At 41.1% G+C, this 20,368-nt stretch overlaps 1 pseudogene; it reads left to right on the top strand.

Annotated features, from left to right (window-relative positions):
- The first annotated feature begins 6,333 nt into the window (after nucleotides 1–6,333).
- LOC125160082 (uncharacterized) lies at nucleotides 6,334–6,486 on the top strand (annotated as a pseudogene).
- Nucleotides 6,487–20,368: the final 13,882 nt, after the last annotated feature.

Here is a 20,368-nt window from a genome sequence, read left to right as displayed (position 1 = left end):
GTTGTGTTTTCATTTTCATTTGTTTCCATGTTATTTCGATTTCATCTTTGATTTCTTGGTTGACCCATTGATTGTTTAGGAGCATGCTGTTTAACTTCCATGTTTTTGTGCCTTTTGCAGATTTTTTTTTTCTTGTTGGAGACTTCTACTTTCATAGCATTGTGGTCTGAAAAGACACATGGTATGACGTCGATTGGTTTGATTTTGTTTTGGCTTGTTTTATGACCTAATATTTTATTGAGTGTGGGGAATTTTCCATGTGCATGTGAAAAGAATGAGTATGGTGCTGTTTTAGGATGGAATGTCCTAAATATATCGGTTAAGTCCATCTGGTCTACTCTATCATTCAAAGTCACTACTTCCTTGTTGATTTTCTGATGGAATGATCTCTCCATGGGTATCATTGGAGTGTTAAAGTGCCCTACTATGATTGTATGACTATCAATACTTTAGGTTTTGACTGTTTTGTGTACTTGGATGCTCTCAGGTTGAGTGCGTATATGTTTACAATTGTTCTATCTTTTTTTGGATTGTACCTTTTATTATTATAGTGTCCTTCATTGTCTCTTGTTACAGTTTTCTTTTTAAATCTATTTTTTTCTGATATAGGTATGGCTACTGCAGTTTTCTTTTGATACTTTAGTTCTATAGTTAGCCTCTTGTAGGTAGAAGATAGATGGGTCCTATATTTTATTCATTCTATCACCCAGTGCCTTTTATTATGAAGAGAGAGTGCACAGGCATGGGATGGCAGGGTGGGGGAGTGGGGGAAGATAGAAGGAGAGCGAGAGAGAATGAGAGTGAGGATGTATCTTAAGCAAATCTCAAGCTCAGTGCAGAGCTCAGTTGGGACTCAATCCCAGGATCCTGGGATCATAGCCTGAGCCCAAATCAAGAGTCGAAATCTCAAGCGATGGAGCCATCCAGGTGCCCCTATCTGTCACCCAGTGCCTTTGATTTGAGCATGTATTCTGTTTCCGTTCAAAGTAATTGATAGACATACAGTTGTCCTTTTATTACTTGATGTTGGTTGTTTCTGAATCTGTCTGATCCTTTCTTCTCTTTCTCTTTTCTATGGTTTGCTGGGTTTATTTAGTAGTGCAGTTGAAATTGCTTGTCTTTATACTCTGCATATGTATTAGTGGTGTTTGATTTGTGGTTATTATTAGGTTTGTACCTAACCACTTCTGCATATAGAAGTCTATATTAAGTTGATAGTTGTTGAAGCTTGAACCAGTTCTTTACTCCTCTCCTCCCCGTGTTGTAGATATGTAGTGTCATATTTCAAAACCTTTCATATCGTGGATACCTTGGCTGATGTTTTACAGATATATTCATTTTTATTGCTTTTGCGTTTCGCACTTTAATACTGTCACTTTAGGTGTTTCTTTTCCACTTAAAGAGTCTCCTTTAACATTTCTTGCGGGGGTGGTTTGTGGCTTGTGAACTCGCTTAGTATTTATTTGGCAACCTCTTGATCTGTCCTTCCATCTGAATGATAGTGTTGTGGATAGACTCTCTTTGGCTGCAGATGTTTTCCATTCAGCAACTTTACCATACCTGCTGCTCACTTACGGTTTCAAACTTTCTTCTGAAAAACATCCAGTGATAAACTTATGGGGTTTTTTCTTGTAGGTAACTGTCATCTTTTCTTTTCCTGCTGTTAAAATTTTTCTTGATCATGACATTTTGGGTTTTAATTACTACATGACTTGGTGTAGATCTGCTTCTGCTGAATATTTTGGGGGTTCTTTGTGCCTCCTGCTTCTGAATCTGTTTCCTTCCCCGATTGAAGGAAGTTTTCATCTATTGTGTCTTCAAATAAATTTTCTGGTTCCATTTGTCAGAATTCTCAGAATGAGAAATAGGACAGGAAAGACCTATTGAAGCTTCTCTGATGAGTCACTGGATTTGCATGCGTGGAGGATACATTCGGGACTCAAATGAACAACCTACCTTTAATTTCAAAGAACTAGAAAAAGACAACAATCTACGTCCAATGTTCTCAAAACGGAGAAAGGAATACATATGAGAGTGGAAACCAATGAAATAGAGACCATGAAATCAATAGAAAATAGGAAGAAGACCAACAGTGGGTTTTCGAAAGAGTGAAACAAAATTGTCAAGACTATACATAGACTATGCTAAGACAGAGAGACGACCCAATTCAAAATAACTATAAATAAAAGAGAAGACATTACACCTGATACCAAAGAAATATAAAGGAAACAAAGAGGCGACTATGTGCAAATTAGATGCCAGCAAACCACTTACCTAGAAGAAATGGATAGGTTCTTAGAAACACACAACCTACCAAGACTGTATTAGGAAGATATAGAAGGTTTGCACAGACCCATTAAAGGAAGACTGCATCAATACAAGAAGATAACCAATGCAAGTAAATTGAGTTAGTAATGGAAATTCTCTCAGGGAAGAAAAGCCCAGGAACAGGTGCATTCACTGGTGAATTTGAACAACCGTTGTAGAAGAAACTAACAGCAGTCCTCTCACTGATTAAAAAGGGATAAACACCTCCAAACTCATTTCATGAGACTGGAATACCCTGGTAGGAAGCCAGAAAAGGATACTACTTGAACAGAAAACTATAGGCCAGTATCCCCGTGATGAATATAGATGAATAATTCCCAATAATATACAAGCAAACCAAATTCAGCATCACCTTAAAAGGATCATTGACCGTGATGAAGGGCTTTTTTCCCTGTAAAGGAAGGATGTTTCAGAAATGCAAATCAATAAATGTGACTCCTCACATACTTGAATGAAAAAAAATCAACCAGAAACCAGAATCTTAAGTATAAATAGCAAAGGCAGGGTTACTAGAAGGGAGGTGGGCAGGGGGATGGGTTTAATGGGTGATGGGCTAAGGAGGGCGCTAGTAGTGAGGAACACTTGGTGTTGTATGTAAGTGATGGATGACTACATTCTATACCTGAAACTAACACTACACTGTATGTTAACCAACTGGAATTTAATTAAACACTTGAACAAATAAATTCTAAAGAAATACATAAATAAATTTAACCTAAAATAAATAAATACATTTTAAAAATTAAAAAGAAAACTCATGTGACGATGTCAATAGACACAGAAAAAAAAAGTTCTGAGAAAATTTGGTATCCATTTGTGCTAAAAATCTCTTTAGAATTCTGTGTAGAAGGAACATATCTCAACATAAGAAAGGCCATGTATGTGAAGCCCACAGCTAACATCATACTCAATAGTGAGATTGTGAAAGATTTTCCTCTAAGATCAGGCACAAGACAAGGATGCCCTAGATATGTGAAGGGGATTGGTTGATGCAGGCTTCTGTTTATGGAATGAATAAATCACAGGTAGAAGACATAGCATAGGGAAAATAGAGAATGGTACTGGAGTGGTGATGCATGGTGAGAGACGATAGCTACACCTGTGTTAGCGTAGCAGCATGTATACACTTGTCCCATCACTATGTTGTTCATCTGAAACTAATGTAACACAGTGTGTCAGCTATTCCCAAATAACATGATTTTTTAAAAATAAGGTAAAGGAATGAAATAAAAAGTTTAATGTAAAAGAACCTGTTCCTATCTAATCAAGAAATGCAATAAAGTTCCAAAATAGAAAGTCACAGATCAAATTCTGTAGCATTCCTATACACTAACCAAATTATCTAAGAGGGAAAGAAAACAATCCCATTTACAATAGCATCAAAACCAATAAAATTTATAGGAACAAATTTAGCTAAGGAAGTGAAAGACCTCTCTACAGAAAACTGTAAAACCTGTGTGCAGAAATGGAAGAAATTCAATTTGTATGAAAGAAACAGGAGACTCCGCCCACCAACTCCAGTTATACACCACAGCACAGGAGAAGTGCCCTGCAGGTCCTCACCACACCAGGGACTATCCAAAATGACCAAGCGGAAGAATTCCCCTCAGAAGAATCTCCAGGAAATAACAACAGCTAAGGAGCTGATCAAAAAGAATTTAAATAATATAACAGAAAGTGAATTTTAGAATAATAGTCATAAAATTAATCGCTGGGCTTGAAAACAGTATAGCTGGCACAAAAACAGACACATAGACCAATGGAATAGAATAGAAACCCCAGAACTAGACCCACAAACGTATGGCCAACTCATCTTTGACAAAGCAGGAAAGAACATCCAATGGATGTAAGTTTTATGCAATTAGAAACACATATCTTCAAATGTATTTGGAACCACAAAAAGACCCCAAGTAGCCAATGCAAGAAAGAACAAAACAGGTGGCATCACACTTCTTGATTTCAAGCTGCATTCTAACACAAAGAAATCAGTTATGTCATTGGCATAGGCACACACACACAAGGCAATGGAATGGAAATTGAGAGCCCAAACTAAAGCCATGCATGCACAGTCAACTAGTATTTGACAAGGGAGTCAAGAATACTCAGTGGAGAAGAGTAGTCTCTTGAATAACTGGAGCTGGGAAAATTGGATAGTCACATGTATAAGATTAAAGCTTAGCACCTTATGTTACATCACTCCAAGAATTAACTTGAAATGGATTAAAGATGTAAACGAATGATATGAAAACAAAATTCTTCCTCACCATTTCAGCTCTTATTATGCCAAGACGTAGCTGTTGAAGTGGTGAAGGGCTGGATAGAGAGTAGTCCTGGAAATAGAAGCCTGTGTGTGTGAAACAGACTTTCTTTAGTAGTCTGTAATTATCCCCCTGATGCTTTAAGAGTAGCCACTTCCTTCCCTACATTTTCAGGCACAGCTAGTACCATGCTTGCTGCCAGCAATGCACTGCTTTGTCTCCACAAATGCCTAGAAGCTCTAGGTTGGACCCATTGGGAAGGGTGGAGTTTTGTGGCAGTAATGCTGCCCTGTTGAAACCAGGTGGAGGGGAAGGAGAGAGGTGCCATTCCGGCTTCACTGGGGTTCAGGTATGTTAGTGTTGGTGTTGGATTTTTCACCTTTTACTCTAACACATCTCAAAAGTTTAATTTCTGTCCGGCATGTCAAAATGGCTTCCAGAACAGTTCCTCCTTTCTCAGAAGTGCCCTCCGTGTCATACCCCGTTGGGCTGCTCTTTATCACCATCCAGGGTCTTTGGGCCACCACCAACTTCTCCAACCTGGTGGCCTCTGGGACCTCACCCTCCACCTCCACCATCTGGAAAGATGATTGAAACAGTATGAGTTGACTTATAAAACACGTTTTGTCTTTTTACTTGTTGAGTGTTTGGAGAGGATGCAGTGATGGCACCACAGGGCTTTCAGGTTAGCCTGAGTGAGGACAGTGTAATGTGCTTCCAATTTCTCAGGAAATGAATGAAATGGGCAGTCGTTTCCACCCAGTGAGCTGGGCAACACATGTCTCTGAGAAGGAAAGAGGCCTTATACATGCTGACTCCCTAGGATGTAGCTTGTACAGAGACCATGTGCTGGGCTCTCTGAGGGATGAAACACACCCCTAACTTTATTTCTAGCTAGTTGAGACCTGAACTGTTCACAGATGCTTGATTAGTTATAAAAACTCCTGAACCAGGGCCATGTAGACCTTCCTCAAAGGACAGGATCAGATCTCCCTCTTGTCCTCAAGGGTCACCTGAGGCACCTGAAAAACCCTCTGCCCCTAGTACGGGACATGAGAATGTGAAAGAGTTGAATATAATGAAACCTGTTGCGGATGGTTTGTTTTTCTTGCACACAGTCTATGCAAGTCAGAATCAACTTCCATCCCCCTCCATCTTTTATGAGACCTAGGACATGGTGCAACTCCCATGGGGAATATCAGTTGTGTCTCTACCATGGATGCAGAGAAAGACAAGGTAAATTCTGTTGCCTATTTCAGTTGCAATGCTTTCTGGAAAATTTATCTGACCTTGTCTGGTTTTCTATGCCCTCTGGTATTTTTACTGTTTGATTTACATCCTCACAAGCCTCCAGACTTCTCCAGTTTAAGATCATCATGTTAGCTAGTGCCTCTGGACGCCACAAGTGTGTGGAGGTGGAGGACCACGTGGCTATCACTTTGTGTTTGTGGAAATAACTTGAGGAGAATGACACTTCACTGCACCCTCAAGTCTTCTGGAGCATGGGACACCTTTCTCACTTTCTTTGCATGGGATTATCCTGATTATTTTCATTTTTTTTCCTATTTCAGAGTAGGCCATGAATTTGTTCAGAATGTCTGCTATGAGCCTCGTGACTGGAAAAGATAACAACACTTTCCAACATTATATTGTGTGCTTTGTGCAGTGTTGAGGGTTCTTAGTTAAATTTCAGAACTCATTACTGGTCCTTCTGTGTTGGTCAATGTGCAATAGAGAAGTTCTCCCAAGCTTTGCGCAGTGGCAGTATCATAGCCAATGAGGTTTATCCGAGGCGCGATTATTGCTCATCGAGAATTTCTCCAGTTGTCCCCTAGGTGGAAATACTCTGAATTTTCAGAAGCGGCATGTGTAATCGAAAATGTACGTGGAACTTCAGTCGTGAAGGGAGAGAATCAGTGATTACCTGCAGGGCCAGTAACTCACAGAGTTCTTCAGTTGTATTTATATGAGCAGGTTCAATTGTGTCCCAGGAACAGTTGCAACTGGTACTTTGTCTCATGATGCCTTATGGGAGTTTTACACCTGAAATTGAGACATGTTTCTGTTCATTCTTTTACGTAGAATTTCTACCTCCCTTTTACAATGGGACAAAATAGCTCTGCAATTCATATTGTATTTAAAAGCTGAATTACCTGTGAATTAAGGTAAACACTCTTAAGACCATGAATGTGCACAGGTAACGTGTTTCTCTCAGAAAACACATTTCTAGGCCCCCTGCAGGACTCCAGGAATCCCCATCTCCTCAAAGGTCTCTGTGCCCTTGCACAGAAGATGTCTTTGTCAGTGAGGGAAGCAGAGTAAGGACATGAATGGGATGGCAATTTGAGCTTTGACCCTGGGGTGGCCCTGAATCTCTGTGTGGTGCTGGGCTTTTCTTTCATTCCTTCATGTTTTGTCTGTTCTCAATGTGTAAGTAAAAAGTCTGCAGATCTGGTGGAAGAGGGGTGTCCTGAACACAGATGCCTGCCTCTCTGGAATACGTTCCTTTATTAGACTGGCATTACTGCCATCAATCTTCAAGAATAGGATTCCTTGGCTTTCTGCATTTGTAACCATGTGCAGTGATGTGTGGAGACAGTAGTTTCTCCTTGTGCATCTGGTACCTTCAGGCTGTAGGTGGGACCTCATAGGAGGTCCTCGTGAGACCTTCAGGTTGTAAGTGGGATCTCGTGGGAGGGTAGAGTTTTCTGGCACTGATGCTGCATTCTACTAGAACCCGTGAATGAACAAGGGGCCAGGTGCTGACACCTGCTTCATTGTGTTTCAGCTCCTGTGGGCGTTCTACTTCTGTCTGTCATACCAACATACCTGTCGCTTCTGTTCTGTAGGTCCTTATGGTTGCAAGAGGACCTCCTCTTTTACCAGGTCCACCCTGCATGCCCTCCCCCACAGATCCCCTTTATCACTGTTCATGGACTCTATAAGTCACCACCAGCTCATTGGTGCCCTCAGTGACCTCCACCTCGACTATTTGTAAGATGATCTGAACAGTATGAGTTGACATGTTCAGCATATTCATCTACTGTCTTGTTGAGTCTCTGAGAAGATGTAGAGATGGCCTCACAGGCTTTTCAATGCAAGGGTGCTGCTGACTGAAACACTGTTAAGATTCCTCAAGTTTCTTAGGCCATACATATGTTGGGCTGTGCCTAAGTGTGTGTATCTCTGTGAGACTAAATGCGACGAAAGGTTGTAGATTAGCTGTGTGGCTTCCTTGGCTTCAGCCTGAGTCACACTCTTAGCGGGGAATTCAGGGTTGACCAGGAAATGCCCCTGCTGGACTCCTGTCACCGCAACCCTGAACCTACTTTCACCACCCTGCCTGAAGGTTTGCATCTCCGACACTTCCCTCACAATTTCCTGAGGCTTTGCGTGTGTTCCTCTTGTCTCAGACCTAATGCCAGCTCTCAGTGGGGAGAGCCTCAACTCAGAGCATCAGCTTTGTGATCTGAGAAGCAGGGATAATGTTGATCTCTGAGGTCAGCGCGATGAAGAGGTGGTTAAGCACATGAGGAATTTGTAAAATATATGGGATGAGTGAGCACTCACCCTTTTCAGCGTGGAAACGAATGTATCTGCACAGAGAAGATCATCAACAGATGTTCATTCAATTTCATGAAACTAAGGGTATAATGCCTGAGGCTGAGAGATTGGCAATTCTAGTTTCAAAGGATGCAACAAAGATTCCTGTGTGTTTTCTATTAAAATTCAGGTCCTACTTTACAAGGAAGGAAAAGATAAGTATGAGAATATGGATGTTCAGGGATCTGAAGATAATCCTCTTCCATTACAGGTAGACACACAAATGCACCCTGACAAATATGTGCTCATCCAAGGCCACAGATGTATCGAAGAAGAAAAAACGCATATAGAAGAACAGAAGATCCCTTTGCAATAACTCAATCACTTTGACATAGAGGGCAATCAGTTTGAAATTTGAAGAGCACACTGAACCATTACAAACCAGCTGTGGTTATTATATATTTAGAGATGGGGTCTAATCTACCCCTTGGTCTGAATGCTTTCCCTGTCCACCCCGTCCCCTCCACATTGTCCTTCCTAATATCCCCTAATACACTTGTCATAGTTGTGTTTCTATGTCAGCGTCTGCCTCCAGGAAAATCGACACTCATTCCCCATCAAGTGTACACTTTGGCGTTCTTGTATATGCAGTTAACAAACAGGTAGAATGTATAGTATTGGTGTACGAAGACAGATCATTGTTTGGGGTTGTATTGCCTGGAAGGGACCAATAGTTCCATCTGAGGGGTTGGATACATCCTTTAGGGAGATATGGTGGTGGTTGTTCATGTATAGATTGATGCTCATGAGCACATGGCACATGTGCTAGTTGATGTGGTTTGTGCTGATGAGCAGGGCAGGTGTCTGTCTCCAGGAAAGGGTCTCTTCTGATGGTGAGGAATGGATTCAGGAGACCAGTAAGGAGGCCCTGCATTAATTCAGCTTTTGCGCCCTTGTGCACCTTACCAGCTGCTACCAATAGCACCAATCCAGGTGGCCTCCAAGGGGGCAAATGGCACAATTTTTGTGGCGAGTCACATGGTGTCCCATAAAGCTCCCCCTGAAGCCATATTGAGGCATGGGGAGGGCAGAGGACCATGGTCTGAGAAAGGTTCCTTCAACACAATCCAGGGAGAGTTGGGTGTAAGCATACGGCTCCTTCTACATCAGCCAATCCAATCTACATCAGGGACCCTGAACCCTGTGAGCTTTTTTTTCCTTCCAGCTTAGGGAAGCAGCCAGCCCTCCAGCAGCTTTTGGGTCATGGCTGGGCCACCAACGGTAAATGTCTGGCTGTCCACATTCTGCCAGCATTGCTTTAGCAAATGTCAATATGAGCAGCTGCTGTATGGGGGATTCTCCTCCATTTTGATCAGGGCCTGGGACAAAACATGACGAGAGAGAGAGAGACAGGAGTTCCCTGTGCTCCTGGACAGGGCTGCAAGCACAGAGCAGATAGCCTGAAGCCTGGGGAGAGGTGGACAAAGAGGTAAGGAGAGAGAAACTGGATGAGTGATAGGGGAATTGGGCAAGACCTAGAGAGTGAAAGAAAGAAACACAGAGAGGTGTGGTTAGAGAGAAACAGAGACAAAGAGGAAGTACAAGGAGAAAAGTGGAGCCCTGGTCCGGGTATGTGAACGGGGTGAGATGAGCCAGGGGAGAGGGGATGTGTGAAGTGGCTCTGAGTGCTGGGGCCGAAAGGGCTGGTATCATGGGCATCATAGTTTCATAACTCTAAGACTCCAACATCCCTGGGGTCAAGCTCTGCAGAGGCCATTGCAATCGAAAAGATGGGCATCCGTCATTTCTACTGGAATTGTGGGGCTCAGCGTTATGTTCTGTCATGGAGACAGATGTCTTCAGGGAGAATGTGCTGCTCTTTGGCAGCTAAACTCCAGAGCCCGCCCTGTGAGGAGGTGTCCCGGGGTCATCTCCCTCACTGCCCCAGGCCCTGTTGGATTTCCCCCCTCCCCCCCCCCCAACCAGCTGGCGTTCCTCATGTTCTGAACCCAGGCATGAGACATTGTGTTGCCCCCAGGTTCTGCAGTCTGGACCTGGCAGAGGTGGACTGTTGATATTGATTAAAAAAAATATTTGACAATAAGGTCCATATTCTCCCTCTGGAACGAGCGGTGTGCATCCAAATCGTGGGTTGCTATCCTCCTGTCCACAACCAATCTGAGGATTCCAGAAGGTAGGTGAACCTTTTAAAACACCATAGTCTTCTCTTACCTCATTCAAAGACAATTTCTTTCCCAGTTTCTTTTAATTTTGAAGAGATGGCAATTCCTAATTGAAAGCATAATGGTCCTGTAGGAAATTGACCTACATGAGTGATGGGCATTATTTCATCCATCCGTATCCCTAAAGCACATTTCATTGGAAATATAAGCCATGGATACATGTCATAAATTCATAACAGATGTGTAGCTCCTGTAAGTTGCATTCTGACCTTGTCACATATGTGTCATCAGATATTATTAGTGACTTTTCAGATAAGCTCTAAACATCAAGATGGTCATGTTAGAGAATCTGGTATATATGGAATTTCACAGATTCTAAATTAGGAATGATTTTTCATTTTTAATGTTCCTATTTTTTTCCTTTTGTGAAAGAGCCCGAGCTGGGGATGGGGGAGAGAGTGGGAGATACTGAATCTGAGGCAGGCGCCAGACTCTGAGCTGTCAGGACACAGCGTGACGTGGGGCTCAAACTGATGGACTGCAAGATCATGACCTGAGTGGAAGTCGGACGCTTAACCAAGTAAGCCACCCAAGCGCCCCAGGAATGATAGTTTATTGGCAAAGAAAGAGAAATTAAAGATAGCGTAAAGGATGTCGACTTTTAATTGAAATATTCTTCACACATTTGTTGTATTAGTTTTAGACATACATTGTAGTCCTTCCATATGTCTATAAATTATGTTGTACTTAAGCACAAGTGTAGCTATCCTGTGAAAGTATGCAACAGTATTATTACAGGATTGACTCTCTTCCATTGGCTGTCCCTTGTATCCCTAGGACTCATTCATTCCGTAGCTGGAAGCCAGTATCTCTCTCTCAAAGGTGTCCATTCTTTATCTAACCTAAACACTTAGGTGGTAAACACAATAACCTCTTGTTCATCATGTGTAATTTGGTGGTCTATTTTTCTGGGAACATTGCTTAAAGCATTACAAATGATGCCATTACCTTAATAAATTTGGTTTCATTCTTCACTCACAAGAACGGAGAAGGAAAAGATTTCTTTGTGCCCTAGGTCCTGTCACTAAGACCCTTCCCAGTGTAGAGAACAGGCTTAGTGGCCCAGAGCACCTTCGGTCCCTCAGCTGAGCCACCAGGGTCTTCAACATTGCAGGAATTCCCATGGTGGCCAGCAGAGAGAGCTCGAGCACCACAGACCCAGACGGGCGGGTTCCTCTGCCTGGGCAGTGATGGCCAGTAGAGGGCGCAGCATCGGCTTTTCTGACCCAGGGCACCTCAGAGCAGGAAGGGCTTAGACTGCTCTCAGAGGACTCAGGCCTCTGCTGGTGCCTCAGCACAGAGAGCAGAGCTGCATTTCCAGCAGGTTCTGCCACCCGCCCCAGGGGAGACCTTGGGAGCTTAGCAGAAACTTGGCATCTCCTGAGTCGCCAGAGAGAAGCTGCCTTGTTGTACTGAGTGCTGAGGAGGGGGCGCCGGGTGGCTTCCCTGGTCAAGCTGGTCGCTGAGCTGCACAGGCCTTTGCATTTTCTGGGCTGTTCCCATGTTTCATTCCACCCCTTCCCAGACAGTTTTTGAACAAGACGTATTTTACCAAAGGACTTGTGGATTGAGGGGTCCCACGACATCACCTCATAGATGCAGTCGATGGTTTGTTCCAGATCCAGGCTTGTTTCCGACAAGGAACCCTAACAGAAATTCAGAAGCACGGGAGCTGCATTCAATTAGGACGTGGATACATGAAATGCTCGTCTCACGACCTTCTAGAAGAAGGAGCTGGGACCCATGTTCCGAGTCCTGCTGGAACCAGAGACCAAGGTAAGGGCACAAACTGTCCCACACATCATACATGCTTTTTAAAAATGTTCATGGTTATTTTCCCAACTTAGTGAAGTGATTGAAAACTACAGAAAACCTGGTAGGTAGGTGTCATTAACCTTATGTTATCTTTTAATTTAAATTCCAGTGAGTGAAGACACAGTGTAATGTTAGTTTCAGGTGTCCAATATAGAGCAACACTTCCACACGTCACCCGGTGCTCATCCCAGGTGAGCACCAGCAACAGCTTCTTAATCCCCAGCAGCTGTTTCACCCATTCCGTCACCTCACTGTGGAAGCCCTCAGTTTGTTTCCTAGTTAAGAGTCTGTTTGTTTGTCATTGTGTCCTTCACCGCCCCCCCCCCCTTAAATTTGTCTTATTTCCATGTGTTAGTGAAATCATCTGGTGTTTGTCTTTCTCTGACAGGCTTTTTTCACCCAGCATAACATTCTGTCGCTCCTCCAGCTCGTGGCAAATGACAAGATTTCATGTTTTTATGGCTAAATAATATTACATTCCATATACTACATCTCAATTTATTCATCAGTTGATGGATGCTTGGGAAGTTGCTGTAATTTGGTTGTTGTAGAAAATGCTGCTGTAAACATCATGGTGCATGTATCCCTTTGAAGAATTATTTTTGTATTCTTTGAGTAAATACCTCTTAGTGAAATTGCTGGATCTTAAGGTAGTTCCATTTCCATTTTTTTTTTATGAATCTCCATGATGTTTTCCAGTGTGGCTGCACCAGTTTGCATTCCTACCCACAGTGCAAGAGGGTTTCTCTTTCCTCACATCCTTGGCAACACCTGCTATTTCATCATTCATTGATTTTAGTCATTCTGAAAGATATGATGTGTTATCTCATTGTACTTTTGAGTTGTGTTTTCCTGAAGATCAGTATTGTTGAGCATCTTTTCATATGTCTCTTGGCCATGTGTATGTCTGCCTTGGGAAAATGTCCATTCGTGTCTTCTGCCCAGTTTTAATCGGAATTTCTCCTTTTTTTGGGTGCTGTATGACTTTATTTGTTTTGGACACTAAGCCTTAATCAGATGTCGTGTGCAAATAGTATTCTGTAGGTGTTTTAGTTTTGTTGATTATTTCCTTGGTGACAGAGCTTTTTATTTTTACGAAGTCCCATTATTTTTGCTTGTGTTTCCCTTAACTCAGGAGATATATCTGCAAAGATGTTTGTACAGCCAATGTCAAATAAGATACTGTCTGTGTTCATTATCCTCTGGGATTTTTATGGTTTCAGGTTTCACACATAGGTCTTTATCCATGTTGGATTTATTTTTGTGTATATTGTAAGAAGGTGGTCCATTGTTGGTCTTGTTTGGTTTTGCAGGTTGCTGTCTAGTTTTTTCCAAAACCATATGTTGAGGAGATTCTTTTTAAGTGTATGTATTTATTTTTTAGAGACAGAGATAATGCAGAAGGGGGCAGAGAGAAATGGGGATTGAGAATCCCACACATGCTCTGCACTGCCCTGAGATCATGACCTGAGCTGAATCCCCAATCACACGCTTTGCAGCCTCCCATGTGTCCCAAGACTATCTTTTTTTTCCATTGGATATACTTTCCTGCTTTATTGAGAATTAATTGACCATATAGGTTTGAGTTCATTTCTGGGTTTCCGTTCTATTGATCTCTGCGTCTGTGTTGTTGTTGTTGTTGTTGTTGTTGTTGTTGATGTTGTTGTTTTTTGCCAGTACCATACTGTTCTGTTCAGTACAGCTTTTTAATATAACCTGATGTCTGTAATTGTGATGCCTCCAGCTTTAGTTTTCTTCTTCAATTTTGTTTTTGCTGTTTGGAGTCTTTGTCGTTCCATACAAATCTTGGAATTATATGTTGTAGTTCTGTAACAAATGTTTTTGTTAATGTGATAGGGATTTCATTACATGTGTAGATTGTTTTGAGGAGTGTAGACATTTTAACAGTATTTTTGCTTCCCATCCATGAGGGTGAAATATATTTCCTTTTCTTTTCGTCCTCTTCCATTTCTTTCATCAGTGTTTCATAGCCTTTAGAGTACAGGTCTTTCACCTCTTTGGTTAGGTTCATTCTAGGTATCTTGGGGTATTTGGTGCACCTGTCAATAGGATTGATCCCTTACTTTCTCTTTCTGTTAATTCATTACTCGTCTATAGAAATGCAATAGATTTCTGTACATTGATTTCTGTATATTGTGATTTGTGGAATTCATATATAAATCCTAGAAATTTTCATTGGAGTATTTCATGGTTTTTATAGAGAGCATCATGTCAGTTCCAAACAGCGAAAGTTCTACTTCTTCCTTGCCAATTTGGATGCCTCATTTCTTTTTTTGTCTGATTGCTGTAGCTAGGACTTCTTGTACTATGTGGAATAATAGTGGTGACGGGTCATCCCTGTCTTGTCCCTGACCTTGGAGGAAACACTTTCAATTTTCCCCATTGAGGATGAGCTGAGCTGTGGCTTTTTCCTAGGTGACCTTTATATGTGTAGGTAGGTTTAGTCCAAGTCTACTTTGCTGAGGGTTTTTATCATGAATGGATGTGACATTTTGTCAAATGGTTTTACCGCATCTGAGGAAAGCATCATATTGTTCTTATCATTTCTTCTAATACTGTGGTGCATCATGTTGATTGATCGGCGAATGTGGAGCCACCCTTGCAGCCCAAGAATATATCCCACTTGATTATGGTAAATGATTCTATTAATGTATTGTTGACTTTAATTTTGAAGGTATTTTAATGAGAATTTCTGCATACATACTCTCAGGCTATTGGTCTGCAGTTTTATTTTAAATTTTTAAACATTTTTTTAAAATGTTTATTTCTTTCCTTAGATAGAGTACATAAAAGTGAGGGAGGGGCAGAGAGACAGAGAGAGAGAATCCTGGCCATGCTCCACACTGTCAATGCACTGTCCAATGTGGGACTGGAACCCACGCCCCGCAAGATAATGTCCTAATCCAAAATTAAGACCTGGACAGTAAACCGACTGAGCCACACAGGCGCCCCGGCAGTTTTCGGTTTTAGTGGAGGCTTTATCTGGGTTTGGTATCAGGGCAATGATGGCCTCATAAGATGAATTTGTAAGTTTTTCTTCTTTTTTATTTTTTGTAATCATTCGAGGAGAATACATATTACCTCTTCCTTAAATGGATGGTAGAATTAATCAGTGAAACCCTCTGCCCTGAACTCTTGTATTGGGGGGAGTTTTTTTTTCTTATTGATTTGATTTCTTTCTGTTTTCAGATTTTATGTATCTTCCTGTTTCAGTTTTGGTAGTTTTTGTGTTTCTAGGAATTTGTCCATTTTTCTCAGAGTGTCCAATTTGTTGCATATAGTTTTTCATAATATTATCTTCTAACTGTATTTTTGTAGTGTTGACTGTTGTTTCTCCTTTCTTATTTGTGATTTTATGTATTTGAGTCCTTTCTCTCTTCTTTGTGAAAACTCTGCCTAGGAGGTTTTCATGTTGATTACTGTTTTCAAGGAACCAGCCCCTTGTTTCATTGATTTGGTTTAGTGTCTTTTTGGTTTGTATATCCCTCATTTCTGCCTTAATCTCTATTATTTCCTTCCTTCTGCTGTTCTTCTCATTCCTTTAGTTGTAAGTTAGGAGGGTTTGAGATTTTTCTTGCTCTTTAAGGTAGGCTTGTATTGCTATATACTTCCATCTTAGATTGCTTTTGCTGCATTCCAAAAGTTTTTACCAGTGTATTTTCATTTTCATTACTTTCAGTGTATTTTCTTATTGATTTCCTGTTTGACCCATTCATTTCGTAACATGTTATTTAACCTCCCTTTATTTGTGGCCTTTCCCCCTGTGTGTGTGTGTGTGTGTGTGTGTGTGTGTGTGTGTGTGTGTATGATTGTGGTTAACTTCAAGTTTCCTAGCGTGTGGTCAGAAAAGATGCTTGGTCTGATCTCTGTCTTTAGGTACCTGTTGAGGCCTGATTTGTTACCTAGAATGTGATCATTTCTGGAGAATGCCCCATGTGCGCTTGAAAAGAATGTGTACTCTGCCATTTTAGTATGGAGTGTTCTGAATATATCTGTTAAACGCATCTGGTCCAGTGTGTCATTCAAAGCCATTGTTTCCTTGTTGATTTTCTGTTTAGAGGTTCTGTCCATTGATGTGACAGATGTGTTAAAGTCCTCTATTATCATTATATTATTATAAATTCTTTTATGGTTTTGTTGAATGTTTTTGATATTGGTGATTGCATATTGGGTGCATCAAAATTTACAATCATTGGGTCTTTTTGTTTGGTTGTCCCCTTTAGTATGAGATAGTGTCTATCTTCGTCTCTTGTTACAGCTTTATTTATTTTTTTAATGTAAGTCTTAGTTGACATATAGTGCATTCTCTGTTTCAGGAATAGAATCCAGTGATTCATCCCTTACATACAACACCCAGTACTCATGACAACAATTGCTCTCCTTAATACTCGTCCGCCATCTAGCCCAGCGCCGACACATCTCCCTCTATCAACCCTCACTTTTTTTCCGCTATGGCTAAGAGACTCATGTGGTTTGTTACCACTCTTCTCTTTTCCTGCCCCCTTCCCATATTTTCATATGTTTTGTTTCTTAAATTCCACATGAGTGAAATCATATATGTGTCTTTCACTGATTGATATATTTCACTTAGCATAATACATTCTAGGTCCATCCATATCGTTGCAAGTGGCAGGGTTTCGTTCTTTATGAAGCTGAGTTTCATTTCATTGTATATATGTATGTATATTTGTATGTATATATGAACATACACGTGAGTACATATGCAAATACATGCACACACACACACACACACACAAGTTTATACCTTCATCAGTTGATGGATACTTGGGCTTTCTCCATAGTATGGCTACTGTTGATAATGCTGCTATAAATATTGGGTGTATGCATTTTACTACTAGGTATTGACCCAAAGGGTACCAAACTACACTCTCGGTTTTGAAGTTTATTTTGCCTAATATAAGTATTGCTACTGGCTTTCTTTTACATTATTGTCATGATAAACGTTTTTCATTCCCTCCTTTTAAATCTGCAGGTGACATATGTCCAAATAACGCTTTGTAAGCAGCATCTAGATAGGCCTTGTTTTGTTTTTGTTTTTGTTTCTTTCTTTTTTTTCTGTCCATTCTGACACCCTATCCTTGTCTTTTGATTGGAGCATGTAGTCGATTTACATTCAGAGTAATTATTGACAGGTATATATTTAGTGACATTCTACTAGTTGTTTTCCATTGTTTCTTGATGTTTTCTCTGATCCTTTCTTGTCTGTAACACTTTTGGTCTTTCATTTCCACTCCAAGAGTCTGATTTAAATATTCTTTTCTTTTGACTGGTAGTACATTTCTTTACTTATTTTTATATTTCTTCTTCGTTAAAATTTAAGCCCCAGTTAGTTACCTTATAGTGGAATACAGTTTCAGGATTAGAATTTAGTGATCCATCAGTTACAAAATATATCCAGTACTCATTCCAAGTGCCCCCCGGGTTCCCATCACCTATTTAGCCCACACCCCTATTCAGAAACCTTCCTGGAGTCCTGAGCTTCTTCCCTCTATTTAACAGTTTCTTATCGTTTGATTCCTTCTCTGTATCTTATTTTTGCTTTCCTTTCACTATGTTCATCAGTGTATTAAATGCCACAGATGAGAAAAATCATATGATGTGTGTCTTTCTCTGACATATTATGGTTAGCATAATAAAGTCTGGTTCCATCCACCTTGTTGCAAATAGCAAGATTCCACTCTTTTTGATTGCCGAGTAATATTCCACTGTATGAATATACCACATCTTCGTTATCCATTCATCTCTCAATGGTCATTTGGGCTCTTTGCATAATTTAGCTATTGTTGATAATCCTGCTATAAACATTGGAGTGCATGTGCCTCTTCGAGTCAGCGTTAGTGTGTCCTTTGGATAAATGCCTATTAGTGCAATTGCTGGGTTGTAGTGTAGTTCTCTTATTGTTTCTTGTAACGAATCTCCATACTATTTTCCAGAACGGCTACACCACTTTGCATTCCCACCAGCATTGCAAAAGCATTCCCTTTCTCTGCATTCTTGCCAACATCTGTCGTTTCCTGAGATGTTAATTTTAGCCATTCTGATAGGTGTGAGGGGATATCTCATTGTGGTTTTGATTTGTATTTCACTTATGATGAATGAGGTTGAGCATCTTTTCATGGTATGACCAATCTGGATGTGATCTTGTTAAAGTGTCTCTTCATGTCTTTTGCCCATTTCTTCACTGGGTTATTTGGTTTCTGGGTGTTGAGTGTGATATATTCTAGATATGGAAGAATGCTGATGTTATTTTGATAGGAATTACATTGAATTTGTCCATTGTTTTGGGTAGTATTGATATTTTAACAATATTTGTTCTTCCAATCCATGAGATGGGATGTTTTTCCATTTCTTTGTGTCTTCTTCAACTTCTTTCATAGATGTTGTATGGTTTGTTCTTTTATTTTTTTAATTTTTATTTATTTTTAAGAGAGTGAGCGAGTGAGCAAGAGCCCATGAGCAGGGGAAAGGCAGAGATAGGGAGACACAGAATCTGAAGCAGGCTCCAAGCTCCAAGCTGTCAGCACAGAGCCTGTCACAGGACTCAAACCCACAAACGTGGGATCATGTCCTGAACTGAGGTCGGCACTTAACCGACTGAGCCACCCAGGCACCCCTCTATTGTTTGAATGTACTGATCTTTTACCTCTTTGGTTAGATTTACCCCTGGGTATTTTATGCATTTCTGTGCAGTTGTAAATTAGATCAATTCCTTAACTTTCTTTCTGTTGATTCATTATTGGGGTATAGAAATGCAATCAACTTCTGTATATTGATTTTATATTCTGAGACTTTCCTGAATTCCTGTATCAGTCCTAGAAGTTTTTTGGTGGAGTCGTTTGGATTTTCCACGGAGAGTATCATATCTGTGAGGAGGGAAATTTTGACCCCTCCTTGCCAACTTGGACACCTTGTAATTCTTTTTGTCGTCTGATTGCTGAGGCTAGGACTTTCAAAAGAATGGTGGGGGCGCCTGGGTGGCACAGTCGGTTAAGCGTCCGACTTCAGCCAGGTCACGATCTCGCGGCCCGTGAGTTCGAGCCCCGTGTCGGGCTCTGGGCTGATGGCTCAGAGCCTGGAGCCTGTTTCCGATTCTGTGTCTCCCTCTCTCTCTGCCCCTCCCCCGTTCATGCTCTGTCTCTCTCTGTCCCAAAAATAAAAAAAAAAATAAACGTTGAGAATGGTGAATAACAGTGTTGAGAATGGACATCCCTGTCGTGTTCCTGACCTTAGGGGGAAAGCTCTCAGTTTTCCCCATTGAAGATATTATTAGCTGTGGGACTTTCATATCTGGACATTCTCACATTGAGCCACGACCCTTCCATCCCTCCTTTCATGAGGTGTTTTTTTTCCATCAAGAAAGGATGCTGCTGCGTTTTGTCAAATGTTTATTCTGCAACTATTGAGAGGATCATGTGGTTGTTATCCTTTCTTTTATCAACGAGATATATCACATCAGTTGATTTGCAGATATTGAGTCGGTTGTGCATCCCAGGAATAAAATCCACTTCATTGTGCTGAATAATTCTTTTAATGTATTTTTGAATCCAGTTTGCCACTTTTTGTTGAGATTTTTTGCATCCATGGTCATCAGGGAAATTTGTCTCTAGTTTTCCTTTAAAGTGGGGTCTTTGTTCAGTTCGGACTCAAGGCCATGCTGGCCTCATAGAATGAGTTTGGAAGTGTTCCCTCCATTTTTCTGCCCATGACCTTATCTTGTTCTTTCATTTGGGATGCCTCCCTCTTGTGTTGGAATTTTGGTTGAGTATTTGCCATCTCTGTGTTACCAAAGCTCATTGTGTTACCTGCCTATGAGTTGAATGGTTTTATGAAGAGGAGGTCATCCAATGTCCAGGGCCTGGCACATCACGGAGTGTCTGTGGTGTGTGTCGCATGCACTATTTTTTGTGTTCTGGCTGCACTATCCTTCAGGTCAGTTGTATGGGAAAGGTAGGGTCCTTGGCTAGAATGTGGTGAGTCTTACCGAGGTCGCAACTGGGATCCCTGGAAACTGCAGTACAGTCAGAACTGGGTTCACTGCATGGTGCAGTGCGCGGGCACTGGGTTCACTGGAGGGGGCAGTAAGTAATCTGAGGATTCCAGAAGGTAGGTGAACACTGTAAAACACTCTAGTCTTCTCTT

The sequence above is a fragment of the Prionailurus viverrinus genome, unplaced genomic scaffold (assembly GCF_022837055.1).
Source record: "Prionailurus viverrinus isolate Anna unplaced genomic scaffold, UM_Priviv_1.0 scaffold_95, whole genome shotgun sequence".
NCBI classification, from domain to species: domain Eukaryota; kingdom Metazoa; phylum Chordata; class Mammalia; order Carnivora; family Felidae; genus Prionailurus; species Prionailurus viverrinus.
Note: the sequence above shows the minus strand (reverse complement) of the source record. Positions and strands in the feature narration are given on the sequence as shown.